Source organism: Symphalangus syndactylus, chromosome 4 (assembly GCF_028878055.3).
Source record: "Symphalangus syndactylus isolate Jambi chromosome 4, NHGRI_mSymSyn1-v2.1_pri, whole genome shotgun sequence".
Lineage (NCBI taxonomy): Eukaryota > Metazoa > Chordata > Mammalia > Primates > Hylobatidae > Symphalangus > Symphalangus syndactylus.
In genome coordinates, this window is record NC_072426.2 from 74888689 (window position 1) to 74904105 (window position 15417).

General features: G+C 40.8%; 1 long non-coding RNA gene across 1 annotated transcript; it reads right to left on the reverse strand.

Annotated features, from left to right (window-relative positions):
• Positions 1 to 1164: 1164 nt before the first annotated feature.
• Positions 1165 to 13987, reverse strand: LOC129480258 (uncharacterized). Its single transcript, XR_008656958.1, has 3 exons — positions 13484 to 13987; positions 7053 to 8657; positions 1165 to 2027 (listed from the first exon to the last, which is right to left on the reverse strand). It is a non-coding gene; the product is annotated as an uncharacterized lncRNA (long non-coding RNA).
• Positions 13988 to 15417: the final 1430 nt, after the last annotated feature.

Genomic DNA, 15417 nt, shown 5'->3' on the forward strand with positions numbered 1-15417 from the left:
GAAAACAGCATTCCGACTCTGCCTGGAAGCTTCCAATCACCTCATGTCTCTCAACAGACACATGTACACAACTATCAAAACATGGTCAATTCCAAGTAGTGACTGAGGTCATCACAGATACAAGAAAAGAGTTTTCTGTTAGAGTGGGGAAGGGCTTCACAGAAGAGCTGGAACCAGGAGCGGAAAGAGCAGGACTCCAACTAGGAAGGAAGGTGAATAGGTATCCAGCCTCAGGGAGGAGGCGACCTATACAGGGCCAGTGCACCCAGCTGTGCACTGCACAACTCCACGGGGTGCCATTCCCATGAGCTGTGTGTGAGTTCAGGCCTGGAAAATGCCAGGCGCAGTGTTGGGATGGTAAATAAACCAGAGTCGTCAAATCAAAAACAGAGTTAAAGAGTTTGGTGGAGTTAGAAAGATAAATAATTCCAGAATACAATCATTACAGCATTCATTTTTAGGCATATTTGAATGATCCTTACTCCACAGAATCCAACATGCATGGGAAACAGTAGGCATTCTAAGTTTCCCAACTGCCCTGTTAACTAATTATCAAATATTAGCTTATCCAAGCTCCAGTGGCAGAGGAGCCATAACATTTTTTACGAGAAGCTTTTCTTTCATCCGTTAGACAGATGAATCCTCTAGTTCTCGTTCCAAGAAAGCACTTTAACTGCGGAGACTAGACTTGGTTTCATCAATAAATGAGCTGTTAAAATTGATTTCTCCTCATTGACAGGCACTTCATTCACAAATATACTCTGCCACATGGAGCCCATTTTAGCCCACAATCTGGGTTGTTCCAAACGGAGCTCTTTCATTGCAAGCGTGCCTTTCAGAATGCTTATTGGTGTTGTCACTGTGTAAAATCCTATTTTTCCACATATTCACAGTACCTCCAACTTGAATGTCAGTCAGGATTTCAGGCCTTTTTCATCTTTAGAAACAATACTTTTGTATATAGAAAGCATTTTATTCCTGTCACGCCCCCCAGTGAACTATTTGGGAAGGATAAATACTACTTAAGGAAAGATGGCTTGTGATTGCCTTTTCTGAGTCTCACAGTAAAATTATTCCACATGGTACATGGGCAAGGGAACTTTTACTGTATCACTGCCATTTTCAGAGAAATTAAAACAACAACAACAACAACAACAAAACTCGACCAGAATACCATTGGTCATATTTTTGGAAATCAGGAAATTGTACAAAAACATTGCTTTAGAAAAATATGTTGTGTGGCAAATTATATCTTCCTTGTTTGACAGACAAGCAATAACAATAAATTAACAAGTTAGCACGGGGCTGGGAGACCTCTAGAGTGGCAGACGCCTTGTGGACAATGCTTCTATGTCTCCATTTTTTCCTATTTATTTTGTTTCATTCAGAGACTCAAAGAGGCAACATGTAACAACGCACACAGTGGTGAGCACATTTAAAAAGATATCTGGAATCAACACATTGTGAAATAAATATAATTGTGGATAGTGTTCTGAAACTCCCTGACAAGAATGACTTAAATTACTCAGTCAAGACCGTTAAAGCTTTTTCATGAGGGCAGGACCCCGGACTCTGCAAACTCCCTCCTGCCATAGCAAACGGTTCGAGCTGATGGTTCCCCCTGACAGTCAGAGGTGGTCACTCCCTTTGCTCTACTTCCACACGCAGAAAGCGTTCCCTATTTGTCTGTGGCGAGTTCCATATGTTTCTTGTGGCATCTGCTAGCATTTCCACTTAAAATTAAAAAGATTGTTTTAATTTCCAACCATACCTGTTCCCATTTGAGGATGTAAGCCATTTTGCAATGCTTTGTCCTTGAAGATTGTGATTTGTTTTGGTTCCCTGTGCAATATCTTGTGTTTTTCTTTAATGCCTTTTTTGAAGAAATATTTGAAAACAATTAGGGGAGGAGGAGCAGCTGCAGCTCAAACACTGTGGTAGATGTCAGACAATGCAACGCGCTTTTATTCTTCACCTTTTGCTTTTTGTCAAACTTTGCAGTAAGGAAGGAAGGGCAGCTTTTGTTCCTTAGACAATCAGAAGGAAAGAAAAAATTGATTATTCCTTGCAGATTACGGGTGGTCAACAATTATGTAAAAATGGGACAAACATTTGGAAGGGCCAAACTATTCTATCAGCGCAGCTGCACAATGACAACCATATGCTCTGGCCTGAGGGGTTAACTATTACATTGAAACTGATTAGAGTAGTTTATCTTCCTGGGAAACAACTCCATTTAGACTGATCAAGACCAGCATTAGGTGAACACCGATGGGTTAAGATTTTGCTTTACTTCCCTCCAACTGCTTTTAGAATAATATCCTGGTTAAAACAATTAACGATTCAATCAGACCTAAATTCACATAGTAACCTTAAGCAAGTGTCTTAATAGCATGAGTTCTAGGTGGCTGTGAGGAATCAGAGAAAGTCAGAAGGCAGGAAACTGTCCATGAAAGGTTTCCATCTCCCTGCTCCACCATGGTAGAGACACAGAGTCCTTGGTACATTAGACTAATGGTTCTCAATGGATGCGAGAGATTAACAGTTATCTAGACAGGTTTTTCAGATACCTACCAGGCCCCTGTACTTACTGTTTTCAATGCCAATATGTCTTTTTGTATAATGAAGCTAATATGTGTGTGTGTGTCCAGACCAGTTTTATTTTTTTCTCCATAATTGCAAAGTACATGGGCGGGCCCAAACAAAAAGCAGCTTCTGTTCTCATCGATTGATTAACTGACTCATCCATTCATTCCGTGATATACCTTCAGACATTGTTGTAAGTATTGGGATATAGTGGTAAGCAAGATATATAAAGGCATTAAATAAATGATATGTATGTAGGTTTATCTTGAACCTAATCTAGGACATCAAGAAAGATGGCAACAATCTCTAAAATAATCAGTGTCATATGGAAATGGTAAAATGATGATCATGTTTATCATTAATAATAACACCTTATGCTTGTGTACAATTTAATGTTTATAAGATTTCAATTGTTTTGAACTATGATCATGGGGGAGGCCACCTGCCTACATTATATGCAAGAGCATATAATGACTCCCATGGCTAATTCTTATATGTATATATGTGTGATAGTCCTGTGGAAATTACCAGTCTCATGAAGGCAGGTACCGTGTCTTTCATTTTTTCATCTTTCCTAGGGATGTGCTCCGTTCAAAGCAAGCACTAAAATACTGCCCCTGGATATCGTTTGGATATTTGTTCCCTTCAAATTGTATGTTGAAATTTGATCCCTAGTGTTGGAAGTGGGGCCTGGTGGGAGGTGTTTGTGTTATGGGGGTGGGTCACTCATGAATGGCTTGTTGCCATCTCTGCTTTATGAGTTCCCATGAGAACTGATTGTTAAAAAGGGCCTGGCACCTCCTCCTTTTTCTTTTTCTCCTCTCTTGCTATGTGACACCTGCTCCCCCTTCACCTTCCACCATGGTTAGAAGATCCCTGAGGCCCTCACTAGTAGCAGATGCTGGCACCATGCTTCTGGTACCGCCTGCAGAACTGTGAGCCTAATAAACCTCTTTCCTTTATAAGTTATCCAGCCTGAGATACTCTTTTATAGCAAGCTTATCTAACCCACACCCCACAGGCCACAGGCAACCCAGAATGGCTTTGAATATGGCCCAACACAAATTTGTAAATTTTCTTAAAACATTATGAGATTTTTTTGTAATTTTTTTTTTAGCTCATCAGCTATCATTAATTTTAGTGTATTTTATGTATGGCCCAAGATAATTCTTCTTCCAATGTAGCCCAGGGAAGCCAAAAGATTGAACACCCCTGTTTTATAGCAACACAAAACAGACTAAGACATCCACCATTTATATAGGCCTTAATAGTTTTCAAATACTTTTAACAGATTATCTATTTTTATTTTTATATCTTGTGTGTGGATTTTTAATTTTTTTCTTCTTTTTTATTTTTTTCTTTTCACTTTTTTGTTTATGAATTTTAAAGATGAGAAATGAGAAGTCCAAAGAAGATACATTATTTATTTACTCAGGATCACATAATTAGCTAGGAAAAAGCCCTATCTCTTTTTTATTTTTATTTATCTATTTTTGGTCTAATGTCTATTTTCACTGTTGTACATGTATGTCAGATTTTTCAGGCATAGGATATGTCAGATATATATCAAATATCTATTTATATACTGTGAAGAATAAACTCATTTTGGGGAATTAGGCATGAAAACAGAGAAAATGAGTTGGCTTGATGCACATATCAAGCTGCTTCTCATTGGGCAACCAAGATGGTTGACAATTACGGGAGAAGAGGCAGAGATCTGACTGCACAAGAGCTGTAAACACAATGCACTCAGGGCATCCTTAGAATAAGTCATAGGCACATGGAATTTAAATGGTGAGCAAGTTCTACCATCAAAGAATGCATTTCAGGGTGTGGCAGCAAACGGTGCTGTGGAAAATGAAAACAGAGCCCAAGTGAAGAAGCTACCCCAGCCTGCAATCCAGCCATGCTCCTTATGCCTTCTCTGGCTTTTCCAAAAATGAAATGTCAATACCACTCCAGGGTTCTCATCTTAATTCATGCTAGAAGCCCTCAAGGCTTGTCATAGAATATGTCAGTATATTTCCAGAACATGCAGTCTGGGTCTGATTATCAAGCAAGAGGTGTAAAAACAGTTTAAGCTTCTACCAACCCAAGAATTCTCAGTGGAAGATAGAACAACTGCTTATGTTTCTACCTTTTCTGAACAACCCAAAGTTCCAACTAGACTCAGCCTTATTTGTTGGCAAATGCACACATAGGAAATTACTCTGGGATTCGTGTCTTGCTTTTCTACAATTTGACAGCAAGCATCAAACAGCAGCAATGTCAGCCATGGGACATAACTTTTATGCCAATTTCAGCTATGCCCTATAAAGTTTTCTTTTTCTCTCAAATCCATAAGGTCACAAAGACCTTTTCAACTTCAATCACATAGCTTAAATGTACAAATTAAAATTCCATTTCCTACATCCCTTCCATTCATAAGAAGCAATTAAAGTAGAGTATCTAATATACTCTATGATCCTGGCAAGGGCATTACTCTTCATATGCCTCAATGGGCTATGCCAAAATATCTCTTTCATTTATTAAAGCCATTTGTGATTGCCACTGACTTTGAGCTGAATGGCATCCCAAGGCCAAATTTGTTTATTCATCCACTTGTTTTTAAAAATAAAAACCGCTAGAGGAGCCATTGATTGATTAACCTGTAGCAGTTCCTTACATTAAGCATCTTTGTCTGTATGTTGAAATAAACTATATAGTAAGCCTCTGTAGAATACACAAAGCTGTGCCAGCAGTCACAGGGACATGATTCTATGGTTTCAGCCTTCTGTTCAGATACCCAGAGTTTAACTGCCTATGGCCATGCAGCCTCAGAAATCATTGGATACTATCAAGCTGGGCTGCCTTGGAAGGAATAGGAACCCACCTGCCCATCCTCCCTGAGCTGCTTGTCTTTGCAGGCTAGGACACAGAATAGGCATCTATAATGAGATGGAGGCCCAGGGAAGGAGATTTATGGCTTTTACTGTGCTGGAGGCAAGAAAATGTATACTGATTTTCCTATTTTGTAGGTCCTTTCTCTCTCTCTCTCTCACACACACACACACACACACACACACATTTGGCAGGCCCTTTCACATATATATATATATATAAAATATATGAGAGATATATATATATATATAATATATGATATATATTTTTTTAGACAGGGTCTCTCTTCATTGCCTGGGCTGGAGTGCCATGGCATGATCTCGGCTCACTGCAACCTCTACCTCCCAAGTTCAAGTGATTTTTGTGCCTCAGCCTCCAACGTAGCTAGGACTACAGGAGCATGCCACCACTCACGACTAATTTTTGTATTTTTAGTAGAGACGGGGTTTCACCATGTTGGCCAGGCTGGTCTCGAAATCCTGACCTCAGGTGATCCATCCGCCTTGGCCTCCCAAAGTGCTGGGATTACAGATGTAAGCCACCGCGCCTGGCCCCTTTCACATATATTATCATACTTATATCCCATAACAACTGTGTAAAATATGTATTATTATTATTCCACTTTGCTGATGAAGAAACCAAGTCTCAGAAAGTAACTTGGCCAAAATCATAAAGCTAGTAAGCTGTAAAGTTGAAAAGACTGAAACCCAAGTCTAGCTTACTCCAGTCTCTTTCTACTCTAACAAGTTTCATGTAAATGCAGTAGAATTCCTGAGTCGTAGAAAGCATTTTATACATAGTACAAGAGCAACATCACACCTCTAAGATAGCACCTGCAAGCACAATGCAAAATGTCAATAAAGTGGAGACGTGTATGGTCTTCCAATGTTGTCTTGGATTGTTAGAGGGAAAAAAAATCATGTCATTGTATATTTCCTTAAGCTCCAAGTGTCAGGAGATAATAAAAAACACTGTATTTGAGAGATGTGGTCACTCAGAGCCCACTTGATAACTCAAGCAGAAACTGCCCAGCTTCTGAGAACCTTCAAAATGGGTCTAATGATAAATTTTTGAAAGTATTTTTTTCTTAAAATATCCTTAAAATATTATTCATATAGGTTTGGTACAGGGGCTCACACTTGTAATCCTAGCACTTTGGGAAGCCAAGGCAGAAGCATTGCTTAAGGCCAGGAGTTCAAGACCTGCCTGGGCAACATATGAGACACTGTCTCTACAAAAAAAAAAAAAAAAAAAAAAAAATTGTTTAAAATTAACTGGGCATGGTGACATGTGCCTGTGGTCATAGCTACTTGGAAGGCAGGGACAGGAGAATTGTTTGAGCTTGGGAGTTGCGATTGCAGTGAGTGAGCTAAGATTTTACTACTGTATTCCAGCCTGGGTGATAGAGTGAGAACTTGTCTCTAAAAATAAAAATTAAAAAATATTCATTATATAGGAAATCTACTGGATTTTATGTCTTAAGAAAAGTGATCATATCTAATTTACCTTTAAATTTTCAATGTATCTCGGTGTATAGTGGGTGTTTATTAAGTTGAGAGAAGGAATATTAGCCAAGAGAAACTTACCTTTGGAGAATTGATGTGGTGTCAGCTGGCTTGACTGGTTCAGCCTCTACTGGAGGCCCACCAGCTAGGTAAATTGAGCACAAAATCACCTAGCCCCACTCCACCATGGAAGAGGTTAACATTGTCCCGGAGACAGACATGTTTTTTAAAATGCACACTACATACCAAATACTCAGATATCAAAAAAGATATCAAAAAACTGAGCTCATTATACTTGAGGTATCTTCTTGGCTCACAATGATTCCTCCTTCTCAGGGAAAAATGATCAGGAAATGCCCAGATCTTTTCTTTGGAGAAAGCAGGTGTGTCCCTATAATACACCTTGTCCCCTTGGCTGGAAATAATTCATGCAAGATTGAGCAGTTGGGCAACCAAAGCTGAACTGGGTCGATCAGATTATTCTCTGTGGGAAATCAGAATTTTCAATAGAGTTTCTCATGGGGAGGGGCTCTTGCAGCTGAAAAATATTAGTAGCTATGCTCTAGAAAGATTTATGTTGTCTTGTTGCTGAAGTCACTGGAGCTGCCCTTTTTCTTCTCTCAGAAATTTTGTTTGTTCAATTCTTTTTGGATCTTATGATATATCCCACTGTCCTTCCAATAAATTCCAGTTCTTGCTTGAGTTACTCAGAGTGGGTTTCCATTACTTGTAACCAAACAAAACTTAAATGATTCAGAAGTACAGATGGATGGCTCTAGGAATTGATGTAGCAAGAACTAAGCAAGTTGAATTGAGAAAGAAGACAAATGAGCGAAGCTGAGCGTAGGAAAGAAGAAACATTTTTAAAGTACGACAGAGTAGGAAAAGCATCCCAAAGTGGTGGAGTGACCCAAGTAAAATGTAGAAAATTGGGACTCAGTGGGTCCATCAAGAATGAGGAGCAAAGTTCCCTGGCTGGAGAAACATAGGATCCATGCCAACACTCAGAAGTTTCAATGATGGAGGAGGCTGGCCAGATGTTCGGGTTAAATTTAACGGTGTCGTTTCAGAGTTTTGGGGTTTCTTTTTTGGCCTGGGGCTTTATGAAGTAACATTCCATTTCTAAAGGTGGAGACCACAGTAACTTTGTGCTGCAGTTTCACATCTCAGAACATGGCTGATTTTGCTGTATGAAAGGGTATTTAATGTAGAAAGTCTTGAGTAGAACTGTAAGTTCAAAAGATGTTTAGGGATGAGCGGCCCCAGTGGTTGTCACTGGGCACCTGAACCCCACCTGCAACACAGTATGGCCTGGTGCTCTGACAAGGTCTTCCATGGCATAGCTCCGAATCTCCAGATCCTCTCTGGTGGGTGGGATAAGCTAAGGACTGGGTGGAGCTCTCATGGTCAAACTCAACACCTTCCTCAACAGGAGAAGAAGACTTAAGCCACACACAAGCACAATTCTGAGAAATTACTTGATTTTTAGCTTTCTTCTGAAAGATGCAGACCAAGCATTTTGTTTGCCCTGGGTGACAGATGTGTCCAGCCCATCTCGGTGTCAGGACAAGGGTGTGACATCATGGTTACAGGAACCATGACTTCCAAGCCCATCAGGGATCTCATTTCTTCAGATCATCATCTGTCCACTGCTGCAGCTTCTGGGTTCAGCCTTAGTGCCATCAGCTGGGAAGGGAGTAACAGGATTTTGTTAATTGTACTGTTAAACTTAGTGGAAGCAAAGTTAGATATATTTCACATTAGAAAGTCTTAGTTCCAAGACCCAATTTTCACAAATCAAGTTAGTAAATATCACAAGCCCCACAAATTAGAATCCAGCATAGTTCTTTTGCCATTTCTGATCACATCTTCTATTCAGTAAAGTCTTCCAATTCATCCTTTGAACCCTCCCAGTAAACTTTCTTAACCTAAGGGGCTAGAGGTGAGAAGGTAATTTCAATTGTGGTGGCTGCATTTGACTAGTTGGATTGTATGAAATTAAAAGTTGGGATTTTATGAAATTAAAAGTTGAGACTCATACAAAATATTGCTCACCACATTAAAAACACTTAAATAAAAGGATAATGCATGTTTTTAACATGATAAACAACCATTTTTTTCCAGTGGGTTTCTAGGAATGTAAGTTTCACCAAAGACTAAAATTTTGTTTTATAAATTTAAGGGCTAAATAAAACATATACCCCAAACTCCAGTCCAGGCTCCATTCTGGCCTGAAAGGACTTAACTAATAGCTTTTTAATTGCATAACTTTATATTTTTTCTTTTTGTTAGAGGCAGAAGTGGAGCACAGAAGCAGCCCTGGAAAGTCTACTCTCCTAATATTTGCAAAATTTCTGACAGTCTCCCAAGAGGGCATCAGATAAGTTCTATGAAATGTACTGTGGGATACCTATCCTCACCCAAAGCTTATTTTTTTTTAAAGGTTTATCTATTCCTAGTCTTGAGTTTCATGCTGGGTTTTTGCAATGACCGCAGAAATATAGCAATAATCTTTGCCTAAACCTCTGAAGAAAATATTAAGCATCTAAAGCAGAATCATGAATAATAACAGCTCTTACACAACCAGTAGATCTTAAAACACATATTTCTCGTCACCGGCTTTCCAAAACCATTCCCATTTGGAGTTTGTCTTTTGATATTACTGCTTTGAGAATCAAAATTTCTCTGAGCTCCCCTTGTAAGATTAATTAAAATGGACATATCATCGAAACACAGATAAGACTAGAATTTCCTTAATATAAAGGTTTGTCATGGCAATATTTTCTATAATGTAACTGTGACACCTTGCTTTATTTCTTTAAATATTAAACAAACAAATAAGGGAAGCAAGCAGACTCTTAGAGAAGAAAAGAAATAGTACCAGCTCCATTTTTTATGGCTAAGGTATTAAGTGACCACTCTGTGGTGGTATAAAAATGGCACTAAATAGAAAAGACAATGGCCAGGCACAGTAGCTCATGCCTGTAATCCCAACACTGTGGGAGGCCAAGGTGGACGGGTCGCTTGAGCCCAGGAGTTCAAGACCAGCCTGGGCAAATGGTGAAATCCCATCCCTACTAAAAATGCAAAAAATTAGCCAGGCATGGTAGTGCACACCTGCAGTTCCAGCTACTCCAGAGGCTAAGGTGAGAGGATGGCTTGAGCCCAGGAGGCTGCAGTGAGCTGAGTTCACACCACTGCACTCCAACCTGGGTAACAGAGTGAGACCCTGTCTTAAAAAAAAAAAAAAAAAAAAGACATGACAAGACTGGCATCAGTAAACCAGTTTCACCAGTAATAATCAACACAGAAAAAAGTACTTTCTGAAGACCATGATTGCCAAATCATTGTGGGCAAGACAAAGTTAACACTTCAAATACCTTACCTGGGGAGCAGGAACTGACATGGGCAATGTTAATTATGAAATACATGACATATAATAAGTTATTTCTGAAGATGAAGTTGTTTCTTTAGAATAGTTGGAAAAGGCTTAGAGAAGGAAAGAATGAGATATTCAAATTTACATATTATATGGAAAATCAAAGATAAATAGATCATTCAAGAAAAATGCAAGACCCATTTATCAGAGAGTGAATAAACCATACAGATTCAACTGTTTACTTAACAATTTTGTGTATATATATATATTTTTTTTCTTTTATTTTTACAGTGGAGCAACCATAGCTCACTGTAGCCTTGACCTTCCAGGCTCAAGCAACCCTCTCACCACAGCCTCTTGAATAGCTGAAACTACAGGTACATGCCACCTCACCTGGCTAATTTTTAAAATTCTTTTGTAGAGACAAGGTCTCACTATGTTGCCCAAGCTGGCCTTGAACTCCTGGGCTCAAATGACCCTCCCGCCTTGGGCTCCTGAAGTGCTGGGATTACAGGCATGAGCCATCACATTCAGCCTTCAAGAATTATATAAATGCCAGCTTCCTTCCAGTAATGAGCTAAGTGTGCAAAAATGAGGGCAGTCCTAGGCCTCAGGTAGCTTTCAATCCAATGGCGGGAAACATACACACACAGAAAAAAACAATACAACAGAAAACAGAGGCACAGCAAGGGCATTAGAGAAGCACAGAGGAGGAGAAGAGTAGGCAGGGTTATTTTAGGCAGAGAGGGCCACACTGAAAAGGTGTAGAGGTGTTAGAGAGCATGGTCCAGTCATGAACTCAAAGTAAAATGACATCTTCCTGGTGCACATGGCAGATCGAGAGAAATGAGACAGCACCAGTCACAAAGGCCTTGTACATCATGCTCAGGATATCAGACTTCACCCCATAGGCTATGACGAAACACCAACAGATTTTGGAAAAGAAAGGTCTTGATCATACTTCATGTTATACAGATGGCACTGGCAGCAGAATGAAAGCCTCAGGGTGGCTGGTCATTCTAAAGGCAGGGAAGCTAGCTAGGAGACCTGAAGAGTAGTCAAGTCTCTACAAGGGTATTGACACTGGGGTTGGAGAAGAAAGGACAGACTCAAGAGATATTTAATTGGAATAAAAAATGGCCAGACTTTGATGACTTACCTGAAAATATCTGTTGGAGGTTAGGGAAAGGTAGCATTCTAATATGACTGTGAAGTCTGTGGCTTGCATGATATCACTAAACAAAATGTGGGAGTAAAGCATGGTTAACAACCAGTTTGAGGAGAAAGATCATGAGTTAAGGCTTGGAAACGCTAAGATGGGAGTGCCTGAGACGCCCCATTGAAGTCTGGTGGAGTTGGAGCATGTAACTGGAACTCAGGGGGCCCTTCTCAGATGGAGATGGGGATTACAGAAATAGGCTCTGGGGCATTACATAGAGTTGTGGTCATGGTTGAGATCATCCAGGAAATTGAAAGAGAGGATTGCTGAGGACAGGTCTTATCAACATTCATCCTGGAATAGAGGATGCATTACATGAGAAACAAACTAAAAAGAAGCATTAGAGAAGTAGAGAGAAAACCAAGAGAGAACAATATCATGAAATCCAAGAGAAGAAAGCTTCTGAAATGACAGGGTGGTAAACAGCCTAAAACCCTTTGGAGAAGCCGGGGTCTAAACGTGTGAGATCTTAGAAAGCACCTGGTCTCACTCCTTCAATGCGTTTATTAGGAAATGAGGACCAAGAGACGTGAAGGCGCCCGCCCACAATGGCACCGTCAAGGAGGAGGGTGCTGACCAGCAGGCAGACGCCCTGATGCCCTGCTGCGCAGCTTTGGCTTTATCCAGCTACACTTTTGGTTTGATTGAACCCAGATTTCGCAGAGGGAAGTAGTGGGAGATAAGCCTTAGAAAGGTAGGTCAGGGCCAGGCAGCAAAATTGCTAAACTAGGGGACTTAAATGTTATTCGGAGGAACGGGGTACTCACTAAAGAGCTTTGAGCAAGAAAGTCATTCTAATCACAGAGATATTTGGGGAAATTTTAGGTGGGAGTTCTCAGGGGTATTGTTAATATTTTGCTCAGATAAGTCACAAATTAAGCAATTATGTGAACCCCTCCCCCCAAATAATTGTGAGTTGTAGTGAATAAAACTCCTTAATTATATTATAAATTAATAACTAATAAATAAGAAAAAAACTCAATTAAAAGTGAAGTCACCTATTGCTTAGGTGCGTGAGACTATCTTAAAATGATCTAGAAATAAAATGAAAAGTCCTGTGAGGTTTGGAACCACCCTAGGTATCGTGTCCAGCTCTGGTGAGGGCGTGGGGGTGGGCTTGAGTACACTGCAGCCTCAGGTATCCACGCTTTCATAACTCTATTAGGACCAATGATTAAGGCCATATGAGGATGTATTATTTTATGTGATTTCTCCTTCTTCCTCTTTTTCCCCTGTACATATGCATTTGTTAAAAAGGTGAATAAAAAGTGATCCCTGTACCTTTGGAAGAATGCCTTGGGAGAGATGTCCATGCCAGGGACCAGCTTTCTCTAACTGAGTTGCCATTCCTATTGCCAAAGGCCTTCCAACCAGAGTGACTCTATCTTGAGCAGGGGCTAGGCAAAATGAGGCTGAGACCTACTGAGGTGCATTCGGAGGAGGTTAGGCATTCTAAGTCACAGGAAGAGACAGAAGGTCAGCCCAAGATACAGGTCACAAAGACCTTGCTGTAAAACAGGTTGCAATAAAGAAGTCAGTCAAAATCCACCAAAAACAAGACAGTGATGAAAGTGACTTCTGGTAGTCCTCGTTGCTCATTATATGCTAATTATAATGTATTAGCTGCTAAAAGACACCCCCACCGGCACCATGACAGTTTACAAATGCCATGGCAACGTCAGGAAGTTACTCTATATGGTCTAAAAACTGGAGGACCCCTCAGTTTCCAGGAAATCCCCACCCCTTTCTCAGAAAACTCATGAATGATCCACCCCTTGTTTAGCATATAATCAAGAAATAACCATAAAAACAGGCAACCAGCAGCCCTCAGGGCTGCTCTGCCAATGGAATAGCCATTCTTTTGTTTCTTTACTTCTCTAATAAACTTGCTTTCACTTCATTCTATAGACTCACCCTGAATTTTTTCTTGCACGAGATCCAAGAACCCTCTCTTGGGGTCTGGATCAGGATCCCTTTCCGGTAATACTATGACCTGGCTGCACGCGGTCCTCCTGAAGCCACAGATTGAGCTATGTCAGGGCCCAAAGACACAGGGGCCCCAGCAACTTCATCCTCTCTCTCTCTTTCCCCTCGGAGCTTCACAAGTTTGAGGTTCTCAAACGCCTAGATAATGGTTTTGCCTCATAGGTGACAGTACACTGGTAGGTAGAAATTGACCTGACCCCACTGAAACCCCAAAGTCCCATGAGCCCTGAAGTCTGATTCGGTGGTTCATTGCAAAGACTAACATCAAGCGAGGGAACACAGAAAAATGTCACAAACAGTGCTTGAAATTGATTTGAGGGTCAGAGCAACCTGAACTTCTGACCCTGACTTTTAACCTCCTCGCATCTTGCTCTCCATCTCTGCTGTTACGACGATAGTGCACACTCTGTGCAGAAAAGACGGCTCCACTTTACACGTACCCAGGCAGAATACTACAGTGGGCCTGTTGCCGGGCAACCACAGATAGAATACTTTGTTTCGGGAGCATTTTGACAATGATTACACTTGCAGGGTTGGGTTGAGTTGGTTGGGTTTTTATTATTATTATTATTATTATTATTATTATTTTTCTTTCTTTCTTTCCTGTGGTACCTATTCCTGGATGTTGTAAATATTCATCTGAGTTTTGCATAGATGAGGGGAAGACGTTATTTAAATGAGTTTGGGAGGGTAATTTGCTCGGGTGCTTCTCTACCCTCTTTTATGTTTTGCAGGCAGCCTGCTGCAGAAGGAGAGAAAGCGCTTTTGTGACCATTATTGACTTAGATGACAATGCTATGCTGGCTTGTTTCAGTTACATAGAACAATGGGAGCAGAAAAAAGACAGTTTAGCGAAGGCATTTAGTAAATTGTTAGTAAATGGGGAAGATACAAAAGCCCCAGCTAAGTCGTCAGGCACATTTCCTTGCTAATGTGGCTGCAGTTACTCTCCTGGCCCCCTCTAAACCCCACTCAGAGAGGAAAGCTTCCTCTTCCTCTTGTTAAGTGACATCAACACATTGAAATACAGCTCTTGGCTAAACTCCGGAGAGCTGACTTTGAAAGGTAACAGGAAGAAACATTTCCTTTCAAAAGGAATCTGGCAGCCTTTGAGCCTTTGAAACACACCCATTTCAGATGAGTCTGAGTTGGGCAGGAATTGCAAGTACTTCAAAAATCATCGGTGTCAATATTTCCCCCACCCCTGGAATATTAATATGTACACACACCCACGCACTCCCCTGGAGATGTGTTTATTTCACAATTCACAAATGGTGGAGACCTTTTCTGAATTTTTTTCTTAGGGACTTGGGAAGCCAGCATGAAAATTGTGATTCTTCCAAATGCTTTCCCATATGCCTTCAATGCCCCCATTAAAGTTAATTTTCTCAGTCCACACATGTTCTCTGTGTCTTGGTGACCACCTCTCTGCCTCCCTTAAGAGAACCTTTTCTTGAGGCTTGCTACGTCCTGTCTTGGTTATGACTTGGTCAGGAGCCTGGGCACCATATGGCAGAACTCAGGGCCCCAGCCAAATACAGCAGTTGTTCACAGGGCACAGTTAGTGAGGGACTCGATCTCTTCACTCTCAGGGAGATGTCTATGGATAGAAAATTTGCCTCTGGGCCATGGACAGTTTGAGCCCCAAAACTGTTGGGCTTTTCAGTCCAGAGTGCATTTACGAAGCTCCCCCATCTAAAGGATCCCCATCCTGGTGATACAGAAGGGCTGGGAAGAGAAGAGCTTGGTCCCTTTAAATGATACCGAAGTGGAAAGGGAAGTGCTGAGTAGAGGAGGCCGTGGTCCCTGGTTAGGGCTCCACCCCCAAGGACCTAGATGAGGACAGGCAGTCCTATCTTCGC